Genomic DNA, 6248 nt, shown 5'->3' on the forward strand with positions numbered 1-6248 from the left:
TCCCTTCATTCTTTCTGGAGTTATTTCAATTTACAAATTAATCTAATTCATTTCCAAAAGCAGCTACTTTCATTCATTACTTCAACCATTATTTTTTGAATATCAGTTCAATGTGCCAAGCAATGAGCTAGGTGAAAGTGAAAGTCACTCAGTGATGTCCAACTCTTTACCATCCCATGGACTATACAGTCCATGGAATTCTCCAGGCCAGAATACTGGAGTGGGTAGCCATTCCCTTCTCCAGGGGATCTTCACAACCCAGGGATCGAACCCAGATGTTCTGTACTAGAGGCAGATTCTTTACCAGCTGAGCCACAAGGGAAGCCCAAGAATAGTGGAGTGGGTAACCTATCCCTTCTCCAGCAGATCTTCTGACCCAGGGTCTCCTGCTTTGCAGGCGGATTCTTTACCAACTGAGCTATTAGGGAAGCCCATGAGCTAGGTATTGGGTATGTAATAGGGAACAAGACATGGCCCTTGGTCTTAAAAAGCTTATAAGTCAAGAGTCTGTAGGGGAAGGATACCTGTAAGTAAAAAGGCCATTTATAGTTTGGGATGCTATCGGGAATCAAGGAGAATATACATTCTCTGCTCTCAAGGGGCTTAATCTCTTCTGGGGGAAGGGAAGGTGGATAAAAGATGCATACGAACAACCACATATACCAGGAAAGAACACAAATAAGAAAAGCAAGAAATGTACTTGCAGTGGAAATCAGGGAAAGCTTTGTGGAAGAGGTGTTATTTGATTTGAGACATATAGGAATAGAGATGGGATAAAACAGGAGGAGGAAATGGAGAAAGGGGGAGAGGGCATTCCAGGCAGAGATGGCAAGAGCCAAGGCACAGAAGTGTGTGTGCCAGGAACAAGTAGACGTGTTTGGCTAAAGCACAGGAGACCAGTGAGAGCTCAGGCTGCAGGAAGACTGGGTCCAAAGTGGGTCAGTTGAATATGAATACAAATGACCCAAATCTTGCCCATGTTTCCCATAATTTAGGGCAGCATTCCCCCCATGCACGCTGGGAAAGGGAAGCTTACAGAAATCTGGTGACTCCCAAGTCACCAGTAGACCTTTACTGTTTTGATCATCAGTTTTCGGGGGAAGTTCCTGCCTTACCATACTTCCATGACGACACTCATGGAGGGACAGAGTTTCTGTATAATAGACACTTCCTGTCTCAATGTATGAGCAAACAAGGTGTTACTGGATTTTACTGGGGAGGGGGTGATAAAAAGTCTCAAAAAGAAATACTTTTCCTTTTCATTCCAAGGTATAATAGGAAGGAGTGTCCACTTACAAAGGGAGGATAAGGGAAGCAGGAGGGGAACCAAAGAATGGAAAGAATAGGTCAGTTTGTTTGAGAAACAAGCTATGCTGAAGTATTTATTTGCAAAATTCCAGTTGCCATAGCAATTGGATGCTGCTCTTTCCTCTGTTCCTCCCTCTCTCTATCGTTTGCATGGCCTTTAAAGAAGTCGTTTTCGAGGCACATGTAGTCCTCGCCATTTATCTTAAAGAAGAGTTTGGAACATTTCTTTCCACCTGCTTTTCCTTTTCTCTTCTTTTGAAGTCCAAATCCAGCCACTCATCCCAGAAGAGCCAGATGGTGCTGGCCATTTCAGGAGCAGGATCTTAGGATCAGAGAAGCATAACAAAGGCAGATCCAAGTGGAAATGCCCAGATGATTCTTTCTGTAGCATCTCAGCATATTCATAAGTGATAAGTACAAGCATTAGGTAAGATGAAGAATGGTTTTTTTAAAAAAAAAAACAAAAACCCGAAAGAACTTGCAGGTTACAGACACTGTAGTCCAAATTCTCTAAAACCCAAGGTCAGAACTACCCTCCTAGGGAGGGAACAATAATGATGATGAGTATCATACTGTCTTATCCTACTGGATCCTTACGACAACCTATGAGCCAACCCTACGAGTGCTTTCTTTGTGCCGGAAACTCTTCAGATCCTGCATTGTCTAAGCTCTCACTGCAACTTTTGTTGCAGATAATTATCCTTATTTCCAAATTGAAAAAAGATTTAACAATTATTGAACACATAGTTGACCCTTGAACAACACATGTTTGAACTATGTAGGTTGACTTACACATGGATTTTTTTGAGTAAATACTACAGTACTACATGATATGATTTGCAGTTGACTGAATCCCCAGATGTGGAACTGTGGCTAGGGAGCAGCAACTGTAAGTTAAACATGGATTTTTCCACTATGTGAAGGGTCAGTGCTCCTAATGCCTGTGTTGTTCAGTGGTCATCTTACTATGTGCCAAGGCACTGTGCTAAATCTAGACAGCATATTAAAAAGCAGAGACATCACTTTGCCAACAAAGGTTTATATAGTCAAAGCTATGGTTTTTCCAGTAGTCATGTACAGATATGAGAGTGGACCATAAAGAAGGCTGAGCACCGAAGAATTGATGCTTTCTAATTATGGTGCTGGAGAAGACTCTTGAGATGGTGCTGGAGAAGACTCTTGAGAGTCTCTTGGACAGCGAGGAGACCAAACCAGTCACTCCTAAATAAAATCAACCCTGAATATTCATTGGAAGGACTGATGCTGAAGCTGAAGCTCCAATACTTTGGCCACCTTATATGAAGAGCTGACTCATGGGAAAAGACTCTGATACTGGGAAGACTGAGGGCGGGAGAAGGGGGAGGATGAGATGGTTGGATGGTATCACTGATTTAATGGACATGAGTTTGAGCAAGCTCCAGAAGTTGGTGAAGGACAGGGAGGCCTAGCGTGCTGCAGTCCATGGGGTCACAAAGAGTCGGACACGACTGAGTGGCTGAACAACTGTGCTAAGCACTTGACATTCATTTTCCCAAGACAAGCTTCGGAAGTGGGTCTCTATTTTACTGAGGATAAAGAAGGTTAAATAGCTTGCCCAAGTCTACATATCAAAGAAGAAAAAGAAATTTTCAGAGCTTGGATTTCTTATTCCAAAAAGCTCATGAGTTTGAACACTCCAAAAATAGAAATCAAAGTTCAGAGGGTTTAAGAGACTTGCCCAGTTTTACACAGCCAGCAAATCACAGACTGGTATCTGAATCCAGGTTTGTCTGATTCCAGAATTAAAATGCTTACATTTTGCAGGAAGAAAAATAACGGAAAAATAATTTAGTTCTCTGATTTGAAGCTAATTCTGAAAGTATAGCAATCTAACTGGGTTTTATTTCATTGTACTCTTTGAATATAGTTCCTGTAGGAGTTAGTTTGTAAATCATTAGCCAGACTCTTTGGTATTTGACTACTAAACTGTAAACTTACAGGACAAATAGTTTCTATCCTAAAGGTGTTTATTGCCTAATTAAGGGAACCAGACATTTAAAAAGAAGAGGAAAAAAGGGGAGGGAGGCAGGCAGATAGAAAATGAGGAAGGAAGTGAGGGGATAAAAATAATAAGAACATGAAATGAGACAGATGGAGTATTTACTTTTCAAAAATTTATTTATTTATCTTTGTTGTTGCACACTGGTTTTCTCTAGTTGCAATGAGTGGGGGCGACTCTCTAGTTGCAGTACTCAGACTTCTCTTTGCAGCATCTTCTCTTGTTGAGGAACATGGGCTCGAGGTGTCTGGGCTTCAGTAGCTGCAGCACATGGGCTTAGTTGTTCTGCCACGTGAGAAATCTTCCTGGACCCATGTCCTCTGCATTGGCAGGTGGATTATTAAACACTGGACCACCCGGGAAATCCTGGAGCGTTTAACTTCATCTTTAACTTCTGTAGTTAGCAAAGAAGGATTTTTACCACCTACATTTTGTAGGTGAGACCAGGATGGATTTTACTAATAATCGGTGAATGCTCAAACTCAATGATTTTTAAACTTTAGTGTATGGATGAATCATTTGGAGGGTCCTGCTAAATGCAGATTCTGATTCAGTACATCTAGGGTGGGGACTGAGATTCTGTATTTCCTATGGGATCACAGAAGATGTTGATGCAGCTAGTTATGGGTCTTATTTTGAGTATAAAGGCTGTAGCTTAAGCGATGTGATTTATTTCAACTCAAAAATTTTGAACATAAATATTTTAGAAGGAAAAATGCTAATTCACATTAAATTCTAAGCACTGATATTTATCTTATCATTTAAATATTGTAATGAAGGTCTGCTTCCTCCAAAATATAATCTCCACTGGCCTGACCCAGCATCCAACATTTCTTACTCTGATAGAGTTCTCTTTGGGCTAGAGTACTCACTCTTAAAAGGTAAACAGGACTAGCTTGCTTTCTTGATTGCCGTCCTGTCCTCCTGAATTACTCTTCTCCTGAATAATTCAATTAAAATGTCAGGACGTCCCTGGTGGTCCAGTGGTTAAGACTCTGTGCTTCTGATGCAGGGGGTATGGCTTCGATCCCTGGTTGGGGAACTAACATCCCACATGCCACACAGTCAAAAGAATAAATTTTTTTTTAAAGCCATTATGTGGGGGCCAAGCAAGGTAGATGTCCACAGGAAAGGAGGATGAAGGGCAGTGTTAACCAGGTGCAGGCTGTTGAAAGAAGAAGGGTGAAGAGAATGTTTGCCTGGAAAGTGGGCATCATGATTTGGACAGTTAGTCGCTTTGCGGAATATTGGGGGGATTGATTCAATGAGTAAATACCGAAGATATTTTGCAATGGGAATTACAAATATGGAAGTGGAGAAAACTAGAATGCCCTCTAATGTTATATTAGAGTTGAACTTATCAGTGCGAACACATGGTTTAATATTAATAGAGACATAAAAACAAATATAAATAAACATATGCATACATAAAAATATGTATAAGAGATATATATGTATATACATAAGGGATACTAATACTGCTAACTATGCTATTTGTAATTTCACCTGTTTTACAAAATTGCTGTTTCTTATATTACCAAATGTGTGACTGTAAAATAATATATAGTTCCATATGATAGAAGAAGCAACAAGAGGAAATATTTTCCTGGACTGTAAGAGGCTAGCAAGACAGGTGGTCCAGGGAATTCTGGATACTGTTTCATGGCCTAGTTCAATAACAGCACATTTTGTGGCATATCAGCAAAATTTTTGCCAGAACTGGGAATGAGCATTCTTAGCACCATAGACTGAAATGGTCATGAAATGCCCCCCTCAAACCATGGTCAAATTTATAACCATGAAGGGGCCCTGCCAACTGGAAACTGGCATTTGCTATCTATCTCTATAAAGATTAAATCATGGTTACTGCAGCTGCTGACCTTCAACACCCCATGAGAGGAGTACAGCATCGAAATCAGGAACAGGCCTTCAGATATTTTCAGGAGAAGATTTGATGAGTCCCAGTTCTTGCATCTTCTCATACCTAGAGAAGCAGTTACATCGTTAACAGTGACATCAGCTTTGGCTATTAAGGAGGATATTACAATTAAAAGTCAAAATAGAGTAGATACGGTTCAGACATACAAGGAAATGACTACGTGACACTATGGGTATAATTTCAGACTAGTCCTTGTATTGCTAAGAACTTGAGTTTTCTGAACTGTGTCAGACTTAGATGTCACTGCTGCTGCTGCTAAATCGCTTCAGTCGTGTCCGACTCTGTGCGACCCCATAGACAGCAATCCACCAGGCTCTGCTGTCCCTGGGATTCTCCAGGCAAGAACACTGGAGTGGGTTGCCATTTCCTTCTCCCATGCATGGAAGTGAAAAGTGAAAGTGAAGTCACTCAGTTGTGTCTGACTCTTAGCGACCCCATGGACTGCAGCCCACCAGATTCCTCCGTCCATGGGATTTTCCAGTCAAGAGTACTGGAGTGGGGTGCCATTGCCTTCTCTGGATATTCTCAAAACAATGTCTGCTAGAAGCTAGTAACTGCAGCCTTACTTTTTATAAAACTAGGCAATTGGCTACCTGGCTACAAGTCTCCCCAAAATGCCAGGTCCAGACTGGATCTCAGGCCTATTCTTCCGAAAAGAAATGAAATTTATTTTGTCTATTAAAATTCTAGTTGTCACTTTTCTAATTACTTCTAACTGGGTCTGTTCCTTGGTGGCTCAGACAGTAAAGAATTCACCTGCAGTGCAGGAGACCCAGGTTTGATCCCTGAGTTGGGAAAATCCCCTGGAGAAGGGAATGGATATCCACTCCAGTGTCCTTGCCTGGAGACTCCCATGGACAGAGGAGCCTGGCAGGTTACAGTCCACGGGGTCGCAAAGAGTCGGACACAACTGAACGACTAAGCAAAAGCCCATGAGCACAATAAGGGATATGTGTGTGTGTA

General features: G+C 41.4%; 1 long non-coding RNA gene across 1 annotated transcript; it reads right to left on the reverse strand.

Annotated features, from left to right (window-relative positions):
- Positions 1 to 3446: 3446 nt before the first annotated feature.
- LOC147352418 (uncharacterized) lies at positions 3447 to 5332 on the reverse strand. The gene is made up of 2 exons (XR_015148159.1): positions 5227 to 5332; positions 3447 to 4511 (listed from the first exon to the last, which is right to left on the reverse strand). It is a non-coding gene; the product is annotated as an uncharacterized LOC147352418 (long non-coding RNA).
- Between the last annotated feature and the right edge of the window lie 916 nt (positions 5333 to 6248).

Source organism: Bos grunniens, chromosome 19, assembly GCF_055505025.1.
Source record: "Bos grunniens cultivar Pamir isolate PY7600 chromosome 19, Bosgru_T2T1.0, whole genome shotgun sequence".
NCBI classification, from domain to species: domain Eukaryota; kingdom Metazoa; phylum Chordata; class Mammalia; order Artiodactyla; family Bovidae; genus Bos; species Bos grunniens.